The 22,497-nt window shown below is 35.2% G+C and overlaps 10 non-coding genes across 10 annotated transcripts; all 10 read right to left on the bottom strand.

The window, feature by feature from the left end:
- Positions 1-1,602: 1,602 nt before the first annotated feature.
- TRNAK-UUU (transfer RNA lysine (anticodon UUU)) lies at positions 1,603-1,675 on the bottom strand. The gene has a single exon. It is a non-coding gene; the product is annotated as a tRNA-Lys (tRNA).
- Positions 1,676-3,684: 2,009 nt separating this feature from the next.
- Positions 3,685-3,757, bottom strand: TRNAK-UUU (transfer RNA lysine (anticodon UUU)). The gene has a single exon. It is a non-coding gene; the product is annotated as a tRNA-Lys (tRNA).
- A 968-nt stretch (positions 3,758-4,725) lies between these two features.
- Positions 4,726-4,798, bottom strand: TRNAK-UUU (transfer RNA lysine (anticodon UUU)). Its single transcript has one exon. It is a non-coding gene; the product is annotated as a tRNA-Lys (tRNA).
- Positions 4,799-5,767: 969 nt separating this feature from the next.
- TRNAK-UUU (transfer RNA lysine (anticodon UUU)) lies at positions 5,768-5,840 on the bottom strand. The gene has a single exon. It is a non-coding gene; the product is annotated as a tRNA-Lys (tRNA).
- A 1,467-nt stretch (positions 5,841-7,307) lies between these two features.
- TRNAK-UUU (transfer RNA lysine (anticodon UUU)) lies at positions 7,308-7,380 on the bottom strand. The gene has a single exon. It is a non-coding gene; the product is annotated as a tRNA-Lys (tRNA).
- A 2,008-nt stretch (positions 7,381-9,388) lies between these two features.
- Positions 9,389-9,461, bottom strand: TRNAK-UUU (transfer RNA lysine (anticodon UUU)). The gene has a single exon. It is a non-coding gene; the product is annotated as a tRNA-Lys (tRNA).
- Positions 9,462-11,470: 2,009 nt separating this feature from the next.
- On the bottom strand, positions 11,471-11,543 carry TRNAK-UUU (transfer RNA lysine (anticodon UUU)). Its single transcript has one exon. It is a non-coding gene; the product is annotated as a tRNA-Lys (tRNA).
- Positions 11,544-15,273: 3,730 nt separating this feature from the next.
- Positions 15,274-15,346, bottom strand: TRNAK-UUU (transfer RNA lysine (anticodon UUU)). The gene has a single exon. It is a non-coding gene; the product is annotated as a tRNA-Lys (tRNA).
- A 4,229-nt stretch (positions 15,347-19,575) lies between these two features.
- Positions 19,576-19,648, bottom strand: TRNAK-UUU (transfer RNA lysine (anticodon UUU)). The gene has a single exon. It is a non-coding gene; the product is annotated as a tRNA-Lys (tRNA).
- Positions 19,649-21,614: 1,966 nt separating this feature from the next.
- TRNAK-UUU (transfer RNA lysine (anticodon UUU)) lies at positions 21,615-21,687 on the bottom strand. The gene has a single exon. It is a non-coding gene; the product is annotated as a tRNA-Lys (tRNA).
- Positions 21,688-22,497: the final 810 nt, after the last annotated feature.

Raw genomic sequence — 22,497 nt, 5'->3', positions numbered from 1 at the left:
TCACAGCATACGTTTTGCATGGCACAGAGAATATAGATTGCCATCGTTTAAAAGGCATACACGCCTGAACAGGGACTTGAACCCTGGACCCTCAGATTAAAAGTCTGATGCTCTACCGACTGAGCTATCCAGGTTTTTTTTTTATCTTGTACTCATCTGGAAAATGGGCAGTTCTGTAACCAATGCCAATTTAATCGTGGCCAATGTTCTGTAAAGTGTGAGCCGAAAGGCTTGGTTGGAAGGTCTCAGGATGCAAAAAGCTTTGATTGTCCCTTGGTTGAACATTTAGATCCCACCAAACTGTAAGTCTTAATGCCCTTCAAGATTCATTTTCAACTATACTGCTTGGGGAATTAATTTGTTAGCTGACTAATTTAATTACTATGTTGCTAACAAATTGGGATGAAGTTGGGTTAGATAGGAAATGAGGTGAAATGTCTAACCTTAATATACTTAGCATTTAATCTACAAGTAATATTTGCCTCATAGCATTTTGTTTAGATGCTGCACCACTTTAAGTCCCACATAGCATCTCAAGTTTCTAGGAAATTATGTATTTGGATTGGACTGACCTGACTTGCACTTACAGATGTTCACTAATGTCCAGCTTTTATCAGTACATGACAGTGTAATGTAATCATACTGTGAAATTGTGTAATGGTAAGAGAAGTTGACCAACTAAGTCAATAAATCCACTTGCGATAAAAAAAAAAGTTTATTTCACCTTGGTTGATCATAGAGATCTTAGTACACTATAAGTATTCATACCCTCCAAGACTCAATTTCATCTGTACACTTAATTTACAGATGTACACTAATGTCATGCTTGTGTAATGGCATTATAATCCAGTCATACTGTGAATTTGTAAAATGTGAAGATTAGTTCATCAGCTAAATCAACAAATTATCTTGCGTTATGCGTGGAGTTTCTGGTATTTTTGTCCAAATAATATGGCTATTTACTGCAGAATCACTTGTTGCCTCGTAGCATTTTATTTAGATGCTGCACCACTTTAAGTCCCACATAGCATCTCAAGTTTCTAGGAAATTATGTATTTGGATTGGACTGACCTGACTTGCACTTACAGATGTTCACTAATGTCCAGCTTTTATCAGTACATGACAGTGTAATGTAATTATACTGTGAAATTGTGTAATGGTAAGAGAAGTTGACCAACTAAGTCAATAAATCTACTTGCGATAAAAAAAAAAGTTTATTTCACCTTGGTTGATCATAGAGATCTTAGTACACTATAAGTATTCATACCCTCCAAGACTCAATTTCATCTGTACACTTAATTTACAGATGTACACTAATGTCATGCTTGTGTAATGGCATTATAATCCAGTCATACTGTGAAATTGTAAAAATGTGAAGAGAAGTTCATCAGCTAAATCAATAAATTATCTTGCGTTATGCGTGGAGTTTCTTGTATTTTTGTTCAAATAATATGGCTATTTACTTCAGAATCACTTGTTTCCTCATCAACAATTTGAGAAATGATGATAATGACCTTTTTCACTTTTATCGCGGTAATCCTTCACAGCATACGTTTTGCATGGCACAGAGAATATAGATTGCCATCGTTTAAAAGGCATACACGCCTGAACAGGGACTTGAACCCTGGACCCTCAGATTAAAAGTCTGATGCTCTACCGACTGAGCTATCCAGGCTCTCTTTTTATCTTGTACTCATCTGGAAAATGGGCAGTTCTGTAACCAATGCCAATTTAATCGTGGCCAATGTTCTGTAAAGTGTGAGTCGAAAGGCTTGGTTGGAAGGTCTCAGGATGCAAAAAGCTTTGATTGTCCCTTGGTTGAACATTTAGATCCCACCAAACTGTAAGTCTTAATGCCCTTCAAGATTCATTTTCAACTATACTGCTTGGGGAATTAATTTGTTTGCTGTCTAATTTAATTACTATGTTGCTAACAAATTGGGATGAAGTTGGGTTAGATAGGAAATGAGGTGAAATGTCTAACCTTAATATACTTAGAATTTAATCTACAAGTAATATTTGCCTCGTAGCATTTTATTTATATGCTGCACCACTTTAAGTCCCACATAGCATCTCAAGTTTCTAGGAAATTATGTATTTGGATTGGACTGACCTGACTTGCACTTACAGATGTTCACTAATGTCCAGCTTTTATCAGTACATGACAGTGTAATCTAATCATACTGTGAAATTGTGTAATGGTAAGAGAAGTTGACCAACTAAGTCAATAAATCTACTTGCGATAAAAAAAAAAGTTTATTTCACCTTGGTTGATCATAGAGATCTTAGTACACTATAAGTATTCATACCCTCCAAGACTCAATTTCATCTGTACACTTAATTTACAGATGTACACTAATGTCATGCTTGTGTAATGGCATTATAATCCAGTCATACTGTGAATTTGTAAAATGTGAAGAGAAGTTCATCAGCTAAATCAATAAATTATCTTGCGTTATGCGTGGAGTATCTTGTATTTTTGTTCAAATAATATGGCTATTTACTTCAGAATCACTTGTTTCCTCATCAACAATTTGAGAAATGATGATAATGACCTTTTTCACTTTTATCGCGGAAATCCTTCACAGCATACGTTTTGCATGGCACAGAGAATATAGATTGCCATCGTTTAAAAGGCATACACGCCTGAACAGGGACTTGAACCCTGGACCCTCAGATTAAAAGTCTGATGCTCTACCGACTGAGCTATCCAGGTTTTTTTTTTATCTTGTACTCATCTGGAAAATGGGCAGTTCTGTAACCAATGCCAATTTAATCGTGGCCAATGTTCTGTAAAGTGTGAGCCGAAAGGCTTGGTTGGAAGGTCTCAGGATGCAAAAAGCTTTGATTGTCCCTTGGTTGAACATTTAGATCCCACCAAACTGTAAGTCTTAATGCCCTTCAAGATTCATTTTCAACTATACTGCTTGGGGAGTTAATTTGTTAGCTGACTAATTTAATTACTATGTTGCTAACAAATTGGGATGAAGTTGGGTTAGATAGGAAATGAGGTGAAATGTCTAACCTTAATATACTTAGCATTTAATCTACAAGTAATATTTGCCTCATAGCATTTTGTTTAGATGCTGCACCACTTTAAGTCCCACATAGCATCTCAAGTTTCTAGGAAATTATGTATTTGGATTGGACTGACCTGACTTGCACTTACAGATGTTCACTAATGTCCAGCTTTTATCAGTACATGACAGTGTAATGTAATCATACTGTGAAATTGTGTAATGGTAAGAGAAGTTGACCAACTAAGTCAATAAATCTACTTGCGATAAAAAAAAAAGTTTATTTCACCTTGGTTGATCATAGAGATCTTAGTACACTATAAGTATTCATACCCTCCAAGACTCAATTTCATCTGTACACTTAATTTACAGATGTACACTAATGTCATGCTTGTGTAATGGCATTATAATCCAGTCATACTGTGAATTTGTAAAATGTGAAGAGAAGTTCATCAGCTAAATCAATAAATTATCTTGCGTTATGCGTGGAGTTTCTTGTATTTTTGTTCAAATAATATGGCTATTTACTTCAGAATCACTTGTTTCCTCATCAACAATTTGAGAAATGATGATAATGACCTTTTTCACTTTTATCGCGGAAATCCTTCACAGCATACGTTTTGCATGGCACAGAGAATATAGATTGCCATCGTTTAAAAGGCAAACATGCCTGAACAGGGACTTGAACCCTGGACCCTCAGATTAAAAGTCTGATGCTCTACCGACTGAGCTATCCAGGCTCTCTTTTTATCTTGTACTCATCTGGAAAATGGGCAGTTCTGTAACCAATGCCAATTTAATCGTGGCCAATGTTCTGTAAAGTGTGAGCCGAAAGGCTTGGTTGGAAGGTCTCAGGATGCAAAAAGCTTTGATTGTCCCTTGGTTGAACATTTAGATCCCACCAAACTGTAAGTCTTAATGCCCTTCAAGATTCATTTTCAACTATACTGCTTGGGGAATTAATTTGTTTGCTGTCTAATTTAATTACTATGTTGCTAACAAATTGGGATGAAGTGGGGTTAGATAGGAAATGAGGTGAAATGTCTAACCTTAATATACTTAGAATTTAATCTACAAGTAATATTTGCCTCGTAGCATTTTATTTAGATGCTGCACCACTTTAAGTCCCACATAGCATCTCAAGTTTCTAGGAAATTATGTATTTGGATTGGACTGACCTGACTTGCACTTACAGATGTTCACTAATGTCCAGCTTTTATCAGTACATGACAGTGTAATGTAATCATACTGTGAAATTGTGTAATGGTAAGAGAAGTTGACCAACTAAGTCAATAAATCTACTTGCGATAAAAAAAAAAGTTTATTTCACCTTGGTTGATCATAGAGATCTTAGTACACTATAAGTATTCATACCCTCCAAGACTCAATTTCATCTGTACACTTAATTTACAGATGTACACTAATGTCATGCTTGTGTAATGGCATTATAATCCAGTCATACTGTGAATTTGTAAAATGTGAAGAGAAGTTCATCAGCTAAATCAATAAATTATCTTGCGTTATGCGTGGAGTTTCTTGTATTTTTGTTCAAATAATATGGCTATTTACTTCAGAATCACTTGTTTCCTCATCAACAATTTGAGAAATGATGATAATGACCTTTTTCACTTTTATCGCGGAAATCCTTCACAGCATACGTTTTGCATGGCACAGAGAATATAGATTGCCATCGTTTAAAAGGCATACACGCCTGAACAGGGACTTGAACCCTGGACCCTCAGATTAAAAGTCTGATGCTCTACCGACTGAGCTATCCAGGCTCTCTTTTTATCTTGTACTCATCTGGAAAATGGGCAGTTCTGTAACCAATGCCAATTTAATCGTGGCCAATGTTCTGTAAAGTGTGAGCCGAAAGGCTTGGTTGGAAGGTCTCAGGATGCAAAAAGCTTTGATTGTCCCTTGGTTGAACATTTAGATCCCACCAAACTGTAAGTCTTAATGCCCTTCAAGATTCATTTTCAACTATACTGCTTGGGGAATTAATTTGTTTGCTGTCTAATTTAATTACTATGTTGCTAACAAATTGGGATGAAGTTGGGTTAGATAGGAAATGAGGTGAAATGTCTAACCTTAATATACTTAGAATTTAATCTACAAGTAATATTTGCCTCGTAGCATTTTATTTATATGCTGCACCACTTTAAGTCCCACATAGCATCTCAAGTTTCTAGGAAATTATGTATTTGGATTGGACTGACCTGACTTGCACTTACAGATGTTCACTAATGTCCAGCTTTTATCAGTACATGACAGTGTAATCTAATCATACTGTGAAATTGTGTAATGGTAAGAGAAGTTGACCAACTAAGTCAATAAATCTACTTGCGATAAAAAAAAAAGTTTATTTCACCTTGGTTGATCATAGAGATCTTAGTACACTATAAGTATTCATACCCTCCAAGACTCAATTTCATCTGTACACTTAATTTACAGATGTACACTAATGTCATGCTTGTGTAATGGCATTATAATCCAGTCATACTGTGAAATTGTAAAAATGTGAAGAGAAGTTCATCAGCTAAATCAATAAATTATCTTGCGTTATGCGTGGAGTTTCTTGTATTTTTGTTCAAATAATATGGCTATTTACTTCAGAATCACTTGTTTCCTCATCAACAATTTGAGAAATGATGATAATGACCTTTTTCACTTTTATCGCGGAAATCCTTCACAGCATACGTTTTGCATGGCACAGAGAATATAGATTGCCATCGTTTAAAAGGCATACACGCCTGAACAGGGACTTGAACCCTGGACCCTCAGATTAAAAGTCTGATGCTCTACCGACTGAGCTATCCAGGCTCTCTTTTTATCTTGTACTCATCTGGAAAATGGGCAGTTCTGTAACCAATGCCAATTTAATCGTGGCCAATGTTCTGTAAAGTGTGAGCTGAAAGGCTTGGTTGGAAGGTCTCAGGATGCAAAAAGCTTTGATTGTCCCTTGGTTGAACATTTAGATCCCACCAAACTGTAAGTCTTAATGCCCTTCAAGATTCATTTTCAACTATACTGCTTGGGGAATTAATTTGTTTGCTGTCTAATTTAATTACTATGTTGCTAACAAATTGGGATGAAGTTGGGTTAGATAGGAAATGAGGTGAAATGTCTAACCTTAATATACTTAGAATTTAATCTACAAGTAATATTTGCCTCGTAGCATTTTATTTATATGCTGCACCACTTTAAGTCCCACAAAGCATCTCAAGTTTCTAGGAAATTATGTATTTGGATTGGACTGACCTGACTTGCACTTACAGATGTTCACTAATGTCCAGCTTTTATCAGTACATGACAGTGTAATCTAATCATACTGTGAAATTGTGTAATGGTAAGAGAAGTTGACCAACTAAGTCAATAAATCTACTTGCGATAAAAAAAAAAGTTTATTTCACCTTGGTTGATCATAGAGATCTTAGTACACTATAAGTATTCATACCCTCCAAGACTCAATTTCATCTGTACACTTAATTTACAGATGTACACTAATGTCATGCTTGTGTAATGGCATTATAATCCAGTCATACTGTGAATTTGTAAAATGTGAAGAGAAGTTCATCAGCTAAATCAATAAATTATCTTGCGTTATGCGTGGAGTTTCTTGTATTTTTGTTCAAATAATATGGCTATTTACTTCAGAATCACTTGTTGCCTCGTAGCATTTTATTTAGATGCTGCACCACTTTAAGTCCCACATAGCATCTCAAGTTTCTAGGAAATTATGTATTTGGATTGGACTGACCTGACTTGCACTTACAGATGTTCACTAATGTCCAGCTTTTATCAGTACATGACAGTGTAATGTAATCATACTGTGAAATTGTGTAATGGTAAGAGAAGTTGACCAACTAAGTCAATAAATCTACTTGCGATAAAAAAAAAAGTTTATTTCACCTTGGTTGATCATAGAGATCTTAGTACACTATAAGTATTCATACCCTCCAAGACTCAATTTCATCTGTACACTTAATTTACAGATGTACACTAATGTCATGCTTGTGTAATGGCATTATAATCCAGTCATACTGTGAATTTGTAAAATGTGAAGAGAAGTTCATCAGCTAAATCAATAAATTATCTTGCGTTATGCGTGGAGTTTCTTGTATTTTTGTTCAAATAATATGGCTATTTACTTCAGAATCACTTGTTTCCTCATCAACAATTTGAGAAATGATGATAATGACCTTTTTCACTTTTATCGCGGAAATCCTTCACAGCATACGTTTTGCATGGCACAGAGAATATAGATTGCCATCGTTTAAAAGGCATACACGCCTGAACAGGGACTTGAACCCTGGACCCTCAGATTAAAAGTCTGATGCTCTACCGACTGAGCTATCCAGGCTCTCTTTTTATCTTGTACTCATCTGGAAAATGGGCAGTTCTGTAACCAATGCCAATTTAATCGTGGCCAATGTTCTGTAAAGTGTGAGCCGAAAGGCTTGGTTGGAAGGTCTCAGGATGCAAAAAGCTTTGATTGTCCCTTGGTTGAACATTTAGATCCCACCAAACTGTAAGTCTTAATGCCCTTCAAGATTCATTTTCAACTATACTGCTTGGGGAATTAATTTGTTTGCTGTCTAATTTAATTACTATGTTGCTAACAAATTGGGATGAAGTTGGGTTAGATAGGAAATGAGGTGAAATGTCTAACCTTAATATACTTAGAATTTAATCTACAAGTAATATTTGCCTCGTAGCATTTTATTTATATGCTGCACCACTTTAAGTCCCACATAGCATCTCAAGTTTCTAGGAAATTATGTATTTGGATTGGACTGACCTGACTTGCACTTACAGATGTTCACTAATGTCCAGCTTTTATCAGTACATGACAGTGTAATCTAATCATACTGTGAAATTGTGTAATGGTAAGAGAAGTTGACCAACTAAGTCAATAAATCTACTTGCGATAAAAAAAAAAGTTTATTTCACCTTGGTTGATCATAGAGATCTTAGTACACTATAAGTATTCATACCCTCCAAGACTCAATTTCATCTGTACACTTAATTTACAGATGTACACTAATGTCATGCTTGTGTAATGGCATTATAATCCAGTCATACTGTGAATTTGTAAAATGTGAAGAGAAGTTCATCAGCTAAATCAATAAATTATCTTGCGTTATGCGTGGAGTTTCTTGTATTTTTGTTCAAATAATATGGCTATTTACTTCAGAATCACTTGTTTCCTCATCAACAATTTGAGAAATGATGATAATGACCTTTTTCACTTTTATCGCGGAAATCCTTCACAGCATACGTTTTGCATGGCACAGAGAATATAGATTGCCATCGTTTAAAAGGCATACACGCCTGAACAGGGACTTGAACCCTGGACCCTCAGATTAAAAGTCTGATGCTCTACCGACTGAGCTATCCAGGTTTTTTATTATCTTGTACTCATCTGGAAAATGGGCAGTTCTGTAACCAATGCCAATTTAATCGTGGCCAATGTTCTGTAAAGTGTGAGCCGAAAGGCTTGGTTGGAAGGTCTCAGGATGCAAAAAGCTTTGATTGTCCCTTGGTTGAACATTTAGATCCCACCAAACTGTAAGTCTTAATGCCCTTCAAGATTCATTTTCAACTATACTGCTTGGGGAATTAATTTGTTTGCTGTCTAATTTAATTACTATGTTGCTAACAAATTGGGATGAAGTGGGGTTAGATAGGAAATGAGGTGAAATGTCTAACCTTAATATACTTAGAATTTAATCTACAAGTAATATTTGCCTCGTAGCATTTTATTTAGATGCTGCACCACTTTAAGTCCCACATAGCATCTCAAGTTTCTAGGAAATTATGTATTTGGATTGGACTGACCTGACTTGCACTTACAGATGTTCACTAATGTCCAGCTTTTATCAGTACATGACAGTGTAATGTAATCATACTGTGAAATTGTGTAATGGTAAGAGAAGTTGACCAACTAAGTCAATAAATCTACTTGCGATAAAAAAAAAAGTTTATTTCACCTTGGTTGATCATAGAGATCTTAGTACACTATAAGTATTCATACCCTCCAAGACTCAATTTCATCTGTACACTTAATTTACAGATGTACACTAATGTCATGCTTGTGTAATGGCATTATAATCCAGTCATACTGTGAATTTGTAAAATGTGAAGAGAAGTTCATCAGCTAAATCAATAAATTATCTTGCGTTATGCGTGGAGTTTCTTGTATTTTTGTTCAAATAATATGGCTATTTACTTCAGAATCACTTGTTTCCTCATCAACAATTTGAGAAATGATGATAATGACCTTTTTCACTTTTATCGCGGAAATCCTTCACAGCATACGTTTTGCATGGCACAGAGAATATAGATTGCCATCGTTTAAAAGGCATACATGCCTGAACAGGGACTTGAACCCTGGACCCTCAGATTAAAAGTCTGATGCTCTACCGACTGAGCTATCCAGGCTCTCTTTTTATCTTGTACTCATCTGGAAAATGGGCAGTTCTGTAACCAATGCCAATTTAATCGTGGCCAATGTTCTGTAAAGTGTGAGCCGAAAGGCTTGGTTGGAAGGTCTCAGGATGCAAAAAGCTTTGATTGTCCCTTGGTTGAACATTTAGATCCCACCAAACTGTAAGTCTTAATGCCCTTCAAGATTCATTTTCAACTATACTGCTTGGGGAATTAATTTGTTTGCTGTCTAATTTAATTACTATGTTGCTAACAAATTGGGATGAAGTTGGGTTAGATAGGAAATGAGGTGAAATGTCTAACCTTAATATACTTAGAATTTAATCTACAAGTAATATTTGCCTCGTAGCATTTTATTTATATGCTGCACCACTTTAAGTCCCACATAGCATCTCAAGTTTCTAGGAAATTATGTATTTGGATTGGACTGACCTGACTTGCACTTACAGATGTTCACTAATGTCCAGCTTTTATCAGTACATGACAGTGTAATCTAATCATACTGTGAAATTGTGTAATGGTAAGAGAAGTTGACCAACTAAGTCAATAAATCTACTTGCGATAAAAAAAAAAGTTTATTTCACCTTGGTTGATCATAGAGATCTTAGTACACTATAAGTATTCATACCCTCCAAGACTCAATTTCATCTGTACACTTAATTTACAGATGTACACTAATGTCATGCTTGTGTAATGGCATTATAATCCAGTCATACTGTGAATTTGTAAAATGTGAAGAGAAGTTCATCAGCTAAATCAATAAATTATCTTGCGTTATGCGTGGAGTTTCTTGTATTTTTGTTCAAATAATATGGCTATTTACTTCAGAATCACTTGTTTCCTCATCAACAATTTGAGAAATGATGATAATGACCTTTTTCACTTTTATCGCGGAAATCCTTCACAGCATACGTTTTGCATGGCACAGAGAATATAGATTGCCATCGTTTAAAAGGCATACACGCCTGAACAGGGACTTGAACCCTGGACCCTCAGATTAAAAGTCTGATGCTCTACCGACTGAGCTATCCAGGTTTTTTTTTTATCTTGTACTCATCTGGAAAATGGGCAGTTCTGTAACCAATGCCAATTTAATCGTGGCCAATGTTCTGTAAAGTGTGAGCCGAAAGGCTTGGTTGGAAGGTCTCAGGATGCAAAAAGCTTTGATTGTCCCTTGGTTGAACATTTAGATCCCACCAAACTGTAAGTCTTAATGCCCTTCAAGATTCATTTTCAACTATACTGCTTGGGGAATTAATTTGTTAGCTGACTAATTTAATTACTATGTTGCTAACAAATTGGGATGAAGTTGGGTTAGATAGGAAATGAGGTGAAATGTCTAACCTTAATATACTTAGCATTTAATCTACAAGTAATATTTGCCTCATAGCATTTTGTTTAGATGCTGCACCACTTTAAGTCCCACATAGCATCTCAAGTTTCTAGGAAATTATGTATTTGGATTGGACTGACCTGACTTGCACTTACAGATGTTCACTAATGTCCAGCTTTTATCAGTACATGACAGTGTAATCTAATCATACTGTGAAATTGTGTAATGGTAAGAGAAGTTGACCAACTAAGTCAATAAATCTACTTGCGATAAAAAAAAAAGTTTATTTCACCTTGGTTGATCATAGAGATCTTAGTACACTATAAGTATTCATACCCTCCAAGACTCAATTTCATCTGTACACTTAATTTACAGATGTACACTAATGTCATGCTTGTGTAATGGCATTATAATCCAGTCATACTGTGAATTTGTAAAATGTGAAGAGAAGTTCATCAGCTAAATCAATAAATTATCTTGCGTTATGCGTGGAGTTTCTTGTATTTTTGTTCAAATAATATGGCTATTTACTTCAGAATCACTTGTTTCCTCATCAACAATTTGAGAAATGATGATAATGACCTTTTTAACTTTTATCGCGGAAATCCTTCACAGCATACGTTTTGCATGGCACAGAGAATATAGATTGCCATCGTTTAAAAGGCATACATGCCTGAACAGGGACTTGAACCCTGGACCCTCAGATTAAAAGTCTGATGCTCTACCGACTGAGCTATCCAGGCTCTCTTTTTATCTTGTACTCATCTGGAAAATGGGCAGTTCTGTAACCAATGCCAATTTAATCGTGGCCAATGTTCTGTAAAGTGTGAGCCGAAAGGCTTGGTTGGAAGGTCTCAGGATGCAAAAAGCTTTGATTGTCCCTTGGTTGAACATTTAGATCCCACCAAACTGTAAGTCTTAATGCCCTTCAAGATTCATTTTCAACTATACTGCTTGGGGAATTAATTTGTTTGCTGTCTAATTTAATTACTATGTTGCTAACAAATTGGGATGAAGTGGGGTTAGATAGGAAATGAGGTGAAATGTCTAACCTTAATATACTTAGAATTTAATCTACAAGTAATATTTGCCTCGTAGCATTTTATTTAGATGCTGCACCACTTTAAGTCCCACATAGCATCTCAAGTTTCTAGGAAATTATGTATTTGGATTGGACTGACCTGACTTGCACTTACAGATGTTCACTAATGTCCAGCTTTTATCAGTACATGACAGTGTAATGTAATCATACTGTGAAATTGTGTAATGGTAAGAGAAGTTGACCAACTAAGTCAATAAATCTACATGCGATAAAAAAAAAAGTTTATTTCACCTTGGTTGATCATAGAGATCTTAGTACACTATAAGTATTCATACCCTCCAAGACTCAATTTCATCTGTACACTTAATTTACAGATGTACACTAATGTCATGCTTGTGTAATGGCATTATAATCCAGTCATACTGTGAATTTGTAAAATGTGAAGAGAAGTTCATCAGCTAAATCAATAAATTATCTTGCGTTATGCGTGGAGTTTCTTGTATTTTTGTTCAAATAATATGGCTATTTACTTCAGAATCACTTGTTTCCTCATCAACAATTTGAGAAATGATGATAATGACCTTTTTCACTTTTATCGCGGAAATCATTCACAGTATACGTTTTGCATGGCACAGAGAATATAGATTGCCATCGTTTAAAAGGCATACACGCCTGAACAGGGACTTGAACCCTGGACCCTCAGATTAAAAGTCTGATGCTCTACCGACTGAGCTATCCAGGTTTTTTTTTTATCTTGTACTCATCTGGAAAATGGGCAGTTCTGTAACCAATGCCAATTTAATCGTGGCCAATGTTCTGTAAAGTGTGAGCCGAAAGGCTTGGTTGGAAGGTCTCAGGATGCAAAAAGCTTTGATTGTCCCTTGGTTGAACATTTAGATCCCACCAAACTGTAAGTCTTAATGCCCTTCAAGATTCATTTTCAACTATACTGCTTGGGGAATTAATTTGTTAGCTGACTAATTTAATTACTATGTTGCTAACAAATTGGGATGAAGTTGGGTTAGATAGGAAATGAGGTGAAATGTCTAACCTTAATATACTTAGCATTTAATCTACAAGTAATATTTGCCTCATAGCATTTTGTTTAGATGCTGCACCACTTTAAGTCCCACATAGCATCTCAAGTTTCTAGGAAATTATGTATTTGGATTGGACTGACCTGACTTGCACTTACAGATGTTCACTAATGTCCAGCTTTTATCAGTACATGACAGTGTAATGTAATCATACTGTGAAATTGTGTAATGGTAAGAGAAGTTGACCAACTAAGTCAATAAATCCACTTGCGATAAAAAAAAAAGTTTATTTCACCTTGGTTGATCATAGAGATCTTAGTACACTATAAGTATTCATACCCTCCAAGACTCAATTTCATCTGTACACTTAATTTACAGATGTACACTAATGTCATGCTTGTGTAATGGCATTATAATCCAGTCATACTGTGAATTTGTAAAATGTGAAGAGAAGTTCATCAGCTAAATCAATAAATTATGCCAATTTAATCGTGGCCAATGTTCTGTAAAGTGTGAGCCGAAAGGCTTGGTTGGAAGGTCTCAGGATGCAAAAAGCTTTGATTGTCCCTTGGTTGAACATTTAGATCCCACCAAACTGTAAGTCTTAATGTCCTTCAAGATTCATTTTCAACTATACTGCTTGGGGAATTAATTTGTTTGCTGTCTAATTTAATTACTATGTTGCTAACAAATTGGGATGAAGTTGGGTTAGATAGGAAATGAGGTGAAATGTCTAACCTTAATATACTTAGAATTTAATCTACAAGTAATATTTGCCTCGTAGCATTTTATTTAGATGCTGCACCACTTTAAGTCCCACATAGCATCTCAAGTTTCTAGGAAATTATGTATTTGGATTGGACTGACCTGACTTGCACTTACAGATGTTCACTAATGTCCAGCTTTTATCAGTACATGACAGTGTAATGTAATCATACTGTGAAATTGTGTAATGGTAAGAGAAGTTGACCAACTAAGTCAATAAATCCACTTGCGATAAAAAAAAAGTTTATTTCACCTTGGTTGATCATAGAGATCTTAGTACACTATAAGTATTCATACCCTTCAAGACTCAATTTCATCTGTACACCTAATTTACAGATGTACACTAATGTCATGCTTGTGTAATGGCATTATAATCCAGTCATACTGTGAATTTGTAAAATGTGAAGATTAGTTCATCAGCTAAATCAACAAATTATCTTGCGTTATGCGTGGAGTTTCTGGTATTTTTGTCCAAATAATATGGCTATTTACTGCAGAATCACTTGTTGCCTCGTAGCATTTTATTTAGATGCTGCACCACTTTAAGTCCCACATAGCATCTCAAGTTTCTAGGAAATTATGTATTTGGATTGGACTGACCTGACTTGCACTTACAGATGTTCACTAATGTCCAGCTTTTATCAGTACATGACAGTGTAATGTAATCATACTGTGAAATTGTGTAATGGTAAGAGAAGTTGACCAACTAAGTCAATAAATCTACTTGCGATAAAAAAAAAAGTTTATTTCACCTTGGTTGATCATAGAGATCTTAGTACACTATAAGTATTCATACCCTCCAAGACTCAATTTCATCTGTACACTTAATTTACAGATGTACACTAATGTCATGCTTGTGTAATGGCATTATAATCCAGTCATACTGTGAATTTGTAAAATGTGAAGAGAAGTTCATCAGCTAAATCAATAAATTATCTTGCGTTATGCGTGGAGTTTCTTGTATTTTTGTTCAAATAATATGGCTATTTACTTCAGAATCACTTGTTGCCTCGTAGCATTTTATTTAGATGCTGCACCACTTTAAGTCCCACATAGCATCTCAAGTTTCTAGGAAATTATGTATTTGGATTGGACTGACCTGACTTGCACTTACAGATGTTCACTAATGTCCAGCTTTTATCAGTACATGACAGTGTAATGTAATCATACTGTGAAATTGTGTAATGGTAAGAGAAGTTGACCAACTAAGTCAATAAATCTACTTGCGATAAAAAAAAAAGTTTATTTCACCTTGGTTGATCATAGAGATCTTAGTACACTATAAGTATTCATACCCTCCAAGACTCAATTTCATCTGTACACTTAATTTACAGATGTACACTAATGTCATGCTTGTGTAATGGCATTATAATCCAGTCATACTGTGAATTTGTAAAATGTGAAGAGAAGTTCATCAGCTAAATCAATAAATTATCTTGCGTTATGCGTGGAGTTTCTTGTATTTTTGTTCAAATAATATGGCTATTTACTTCAGAATCACTTGTTTCCTCATCAACAATTTGAGAAATGATGATAATGACCTTTTTCACTTTTATCGCGGAAATCCTTCACAGCATACGTTTTGCATGGCACAGAGAATATAGATTGCCATCATTTAAAAGGCATACACGCCTGAACAGGGACTTGAACCCTGGACCCTCAGATTAAAAGTCTGATGCTCTACCGACTGAGCTATCCAGGCTCTCTTTTTATCTTGTACTCATCTGGAAAATGGGCAGTTCTGTAACCAATGCCAATTTAATCGTGGCCAATGTTCTGTAAAGTGTGAGCCGAAAGGCTTGGTTGGAAGGTCTCAGGATGCAAAAAGCTTTGATTGTCCCTTGGTTGAACATTTAGATCCCACCAAACTGTAAGTCTTAATGCCCTTCAAGATTCATTTTCAACTATACTGCTTGGGGAATTAATTTGTTTGCTGTCTAATTTAATTACTATGTTGCTAACAAATTGGGATGAAGTGGGGTTAGATAGGAAATGAGGTGAAATGTCTAACCTTAATATACTTAGAATTTAATCTACAAGTAATATTTGCCTCGTAGCATTTTATTTAGATGCTGCACCACTTTAAGTCCCACATAGCATCTCAAGTTTCTAGGAAATTATGTATTTGGATTGGACTGACCTGACTTGCACTTACAGATGTTCACTAATGTCCAGCTTTTATCAGTACATGACAGTGTAATGTAATCATACTGTGAAATTGTGTAATGGTAAGAGAAGTTGACCAACTAAGTCAATAAATCTACTTGCGATAAAAAAAAAAGTTTATTTCACCTTGGTTGATCATAGAGATCTTAGTACACTATAAGTATTCATACCCTCCAAGACTCAATTTCATCTGTACACTTAATTTACAGATGTACACTAATGTCATGCTTGTGTAATGGCATTATAATCCAGTCATACTGTGAATTTGTAAAATGTGAAGATTAGTTCATCAGCTAAATCAACAAATTATCTTGCGTTATGCGTGGAGTTTCTGGTATTTTTGTCCAAATAATATGGCTATTTACTGCAGAATCACTTGTTGCCTCGTAGCATTTTATTTAGATGCTGCACCACTTTAAGTCCCACATAGCATCTCAAGTTTCTAGGAAATTATGTATTTGGATTGGACTGACCTGACTTGCACTTACAGATGTTCACTAATGTCCAGCTTTTATCAGTACATGACAGTGTAATGTAATCATACTGTGAAATTGTGTAATGGTAAGAGAAGTTGACCAACTAAGTCAATAAATCTACATGCGATAAAAAAAAAAGTTTATTTCACCTTGGTTGATCATAGAGATCTTAGTACACTATAAGTATTCATACCCTCCAAGACTCAATTTCATCTGTACACTTAATTTACAGATGTACACTAATGTCATGCTTGTGTAATGGCATTATAATCCAGTCATACTGTGAATTTGTAAAATGTGAAGAGAAGTTCATCAGCTAAATCAATAAATTATCTTGCGTTATGCGTGGAGTTTCTTGTATTTTTGTTCAAATAATATGGCTATTTACTTCAGAATCACTTGTTTCCTCATCAACAATTTGAGAAATGATGATAATGACCTTTTTCACTTTTATCGCGGAAATCATTCACAGTATACGTTTTGCATGGCACAGAGAATATAGATTGCCATCGTTTAAAAGGCATACACGCCTGAACAGGGACTTGAACCCTGGACCCTCAGATTAAAAGTCTGATGCTCTACCGACTGAGCTATCCAGGTTTTTTTTTTATCTTGTACTCATCTGGAAAATGGGCAGTTCTGTAACCAATGCCAATTTAATCGTGGCCAATGTTCTGTAAAGTGTGAGCCGAAAGGCTTGGTTGGAAGGTCTCAGGATGCAAAAAGCTTTGATTGTCCCTTGGTTGAACATTTAGATCCCACCAAACTGTAAGTCTTAATGCCCTTCAAGATTCATTTTCAACTATACTGCTTGGGGAATTAATTTGTTAGCTGACTAATTTAATTACTATGTTGCTAACAAATTGGGATGAAGTTGGGTTAGATAGGAAATGAGGTGAAATGTCTAACCTTAATATACTTAGCATTTAATCTACAAGTAATATTTGCCTCATAGCATTTTGTTTAGATGCTGCACCACTTTAAGTCCCACATAGCATCTCAAGTTTCTAGGAAATTATGTATTTGGATTGGACTGACCTGACTTGCACTTACAGATGTTCACTAATGTCCAGCTTTTATCAGTACATGACAGTGTAATGTAATCATACTGTGAAATTGTGTAATGGTAAGAGAAGTTGACCAACTAAGTCAATAAATCCACTTGCGATAAAAAAAAAAGTTTATTTCACCTTGGTTGATCATAGAGATCTTAGTACACTATAAGTATTCATACCCTCCAAGACTCAATTTCATCTGTACACTTAATTTACAGATGTACACTAATGTCATGCTTGTGTAATGGCATTATAATCCAGTCATACTGTGAATTTGTAAAATGTGAAGAGAAGTTCATCAGCTAAATCAATAAATTATGCCAATTTAATCGTGGCCAATGTTCTGTAAAGTGTGAGCCGAAAGGCTTGGTTGGAAGGTCTCAGGATGCAAAAAGCTTTGATTGTCCCTTGGTTGAACATTTAGATCCCACCAAACTGTAAGTCTTAATGTCCTTCAAGATTCATTTTCAACTATACTGCTTGGGGAATTAATTTGTTTGCTGTCTAATTTAATTACTATGTTGCTAACAAATTGGGATGAAGTTGGGTTAGATAGGAAATGAGGTGAAATGTCTAACCTTAATATACTTAGAATTTAATCTACAAGTAATATTTGCCTCGTAGCATTTTATTTAGATGCTGCACCACTTTAAGTCCCACATAGCATCTCAAGTTTCTAGGAAATTATGTATTTGGATTGGACTGACCTGACTTGCACTTACAGATGTTCACTAATGTCCAGCTTTTATCAGTACATGACAGTGTAATGTAATCATACTGTGAAATTGTGTAATGGTAAGAGAAGTTGACCAACTAAGTCAATAAATCCACTTGCGATAAAAAAAAAGTTTATTTCACCTTGGTTGATCATAGAGATCTTAGTACACTATAAGTATTCATACCCTTCAAGACTCAATTTCATCTGTACACCTAATTTACAGATGTACACTAATGTCATGCTTGTGTAATGGCATTATAATCCAGTCATACTGTGAATTTGTAAAATGTGAAGATTAGTTCATCAGCTAAATCAACAAATTATCTTGCGTTATGCGTGGAGTTTCTGGTATTTTTGTCCAAATAATATGGCTATTTACTGCAGAATCACTTGTTGCCTCGTAGCATTTTATTTAGATGCTGCACCACTTTAAGTCCCACATAGCATCTCAAGTTTCTAGGAAATTATGTATTTGGATTGGACTGACCTGACTTGCACTTACAGATGTTCACTAATGTCCAGCTTTTATCAGTACATGACAGTGTAATGTAATCATACTGTGAAATTGTGTAATGGTAAGAGAAGTTGACCAACTAAGTCAATAAATCTACTTGCGATAAAAAAAAAAGTTTATTTCACCTTGGTTGATCATAGAGATCTTAGTACACTATAAGTATTCATACCCTCCAAGACTCAATTTCATCTGTACACTTAATTTACAGATGTACACTAATGTCATGCTTGTGTAATGGCATTATAATCCAGTCATACTGTGAATTTGTAAAATGTGAAGAGAAGTTCATCAGCTAAATCAATAAATTATCTTGCGTTATGCGTGGAGTTTCTTGTATTTTTGTTCAAATAATATGGCTATTTACTTCAGAATCACTTGTTGCCTCGTAGCATTTTATTTAGATGCTGCACCACTTTAAGTCCCACATAGCATCTCAAGTTTCTAGGAAATTATGTATTTGGATTGGACTGACCTGACTTGCACTTACAGATGTTCACTAATGTCCAGCTTTTATCAGTACATGACAGTGTAATGTAATCATACTGTGAAATTGTGTAATGGTAAGAGAAGTTGACCAACTAAGTCAATAAATCTACTTGCGATAAAAAAAAAAGTTTATTTCACCTTGGTTGATCATAGAGATCTTAGTACACTATAAGTATTCATACCCTCCAAGACTCAATTTCATCTGTACACTTAATTTACAGATGTACACTAATGTCATGCTTGTGTAATGGCATTATAATCCAGTCATACTGTGAATTTGTAAAATGTGAAGAGAAGTTCATCAGCTAAATCAATAAATTATCTTGCGTTATGCGTGGAGTTTCTTGTATTTTTGTTCAAATAATATGGCTATTTACTTCAGAATCACTTGTTTCCTCATCAACAATTTGAGAAATGATGATAATGACCTTTTTCACTTTTATCGCGGAAATCCTTCACAGCATACGTTTTGCATGGCACAGAGAATATAGATTGCCATCATTTAAAAGGCATACACGCCTGAACAGGGACTTGAACCCTGGACCCTCAGATTAAAAGTCTGATGCTCTACCGACTGAGCTATCCAGGCTCTCTTTTTATCTTGTACTCATCTGGAAAATGGGCAGTTCTGTAACCAATGCCAATTTAATCGTGGCCAATGTTCTGTAAAGTGTGAGCCGAAAGGCTTGGTTGGAAGGTCTCAGGATGCAAAAAGCTTTGATTGTCCCTTGGTTGAACATTTAGATCCCACCAAACTGTAAGTCTTAATGCCCTTCAAGATTCATTTTCAACTATACTGCTTGGGGAATTAATTTGTTTGCTGTCTAATTTAATTACTATGTTGCTAACAAATTGGGATGAAGTGGGGTTAGATAGGAAATGAGGTGAAATGTCTAACCTTAATATACTTAGAATTTAATCTACAAGTAATATTTGCCTCGTAGCATTTTATTTAGATGCTGCACCACTTTAAGTCCCACATAGCATCTCAAGTTTCTAGGAAATTATGTATTTGGATTGGACTGACCTGACTTGCACTTACAGATGTTCACTAATGTCCAGCTTTTATCAGTACATGACAGTGTAATGTAATCATACTGTGAAATTGTGTAATGGTAAGAGAAGTTGACCAACTAAGTCAATAAATCTACTTGCGATAAAAAAAAAAGTTTATTTCACCTTGGTTGATCATAGAGATCTTAGTACACTATAAGTATTCATACCCTCCAAGACTCAATTTCATCTGTACACTTAATTTACAGATGTACACTAATGTCATGCTTGTGTAATGGCATTATAATCCAGTCATACTGTGAATTTGTAAAATGTGAAGATTAGTTCATCAGCTAAATCAACAAATTATCTTGCGTTATGCGTGGAGTTTCTGGTATTTTTGTCCAAATAATATGGCTATTTACTGCAGAATCACTTGTTGCCTCGTAGCATTTTATTTAGATGCTGCACCACTTTAAGTCCCACATAGCATCTCAAGTTTCTAGGAAATTATGTATTTGGATTGGACTGACCTGACTTGCACTTACAGATGTTCACTAATGTCCAGCTTTTATCAGTACATGACAGTGTAATGTAATCATACTGTGAAATTGTGTAATGGTAAGAGAAGTTGACCAACTAAGTCAATAAATCTACTTGCGATAAAAAAAAAAGTTTATTTCACCTTGGTTGATCATAGAGATCTTAGTACACTATAAGTATTCATACCCTCCAAGACTCAATTTCATCTGTACACTTAATTTACAGATGTACACTAATGTCATGCTTGTGTAATGGCATTATAATCCAGTCATACTGTGAATTTGTAAAATGTGAAGATTAGTTCATCAGCTAAATCAACAAATTATCTTGCGTTATGCGTGGAGTTTCTGGTATTTTTGTCCAAATAATATGGCTATTTACTGCAGAATCACTTGTTGCCTCGTAGCATTTTATTTAGATGCTGCACCACTTTAAGTCCCACATAGCATCTCAAGTTTCTAGGAAATTATGTATTTGGATTGGACTGACCTGACTTGCACTTACAGATGTTCACTAATGTCCAGCTTTTATCAGTACATGACAGTGTAATGTAATCATACTGTGAAATTGTGTAATGGTAAGAGAAGTTGACCAACTAAGTCAATAAATCTACTTGCGATAAAAAAAAAAGTTTATTTCACCTTGGTTGATCATAGAGATCTTAGTACACTATAAGTATTCATACCCTCCAAGACTCAATTTCATCTGTACACTTAATTTACAGATGTACACTAATGTCATGCTTGTGTAATGGCATTATAATCCAGTCATACTGTGAATTTGTAAAATGTGAAGAGAAGTTCATCAGCTAAATCAATAAATTATCTTGCGTTATGCGTGGAGTTTCTTGTATTTTTGTTCAAATAATATGGCTATTTACTTCAGAATCACTTGTTTCCTCATCAACAATTTGAGAAATGATGATAATGACCTTTTTCACTTTTATCGCGGAAATCCTTCACAGCATACGTTTTGCATGGCACAGAGAATATAGATTGCCATCGTTTAAAAGGCATACACGCCTGAACAGGGACTTGAACCCTGGACCCTCAGATTAAAAGTCTGATGCTCTACCGACTGAGCTATCCAGGCTCTCTTTTTATCTTGTACTCATCTGGAAAATGGGCAGTTCTGTAACCAATGCCAATTTAATCGTGGCCAATGTTCTGTAAAGTGTGAGCCGAAAGGCTTGGTTGGAAGGTCTCAGGATGCAAAAAGCTTTGATTGTCCCTTGGTTGAACATTTAGATCCCACCAAACTGTAAGTCTTAATGCCCTTCAAGATTCATTTTCAACTATACTGCTTGGGGAATTAATTTGTTTGCTGTCTAATTTAATTACTATGTTGCTAACAAATTGGGATGAAGTGGGGTTAGATAGGAAATGAGGTGAAATGTCTAACCTTAATATACTTAGAATTTAATCTACAAGTAATATTTGCCTCGTAGCATTTTATTTAGATGCTGCACCACTTTAAGTCCCACATAGCATCTCAAGTTTCTAGGAAATTATGTATTTGGATTGGACTGACCTGACTTGCACTTACAGATGTTCACTAATGTCCAGCTTTTATCAGTACATGACAGTGTAATGTAATCATACTGTGAAATTGTGTAATGGTAAGAGAAGTTGACCAACTAAGTCAATAAATCTACATGCGATAAAAAAAAAAGTTTATTTCACCTTGGTTGATCATAGAGATCTTAGTACACTATAAGTATTCATACCCTCCAAGACTCAATTTCATCTGTACACTTAATTTACAGATGTACACTAATGTCATGCTTGTGTAATGGCATTATAATCCAGTCATACTGTGAATTTGTAAAATGTGAAGAGAAGTTCATCAGCTAAATCAATAAATTATCTTGCGTTATGCGTGGAGTTTCTTGTATTTTTGTTC

The sequence above is a fragment of the Mixophyes fleayi genome, unplaced genomic scaffold (genome assembly GCF_038048845.1).
Source record: "Mixophyes fleayi isolate aMixFle1 unplaced genomic scaffold, aMixFle1.hap1 Scaffold_128, whole genome shotgun sequence".
In the NCBI taxonomy this organism is placed as follows: Eukaryota; Metazoa; Chordata; class Amphibia; order Anura; family Limnodynastidae; genus Mixophyes; species Mixophyes fleayi.
Note: the sequence above shows the minus strand (reverse complement) of the source record. Positions and strands in the feature narration are given on the sequence as shown.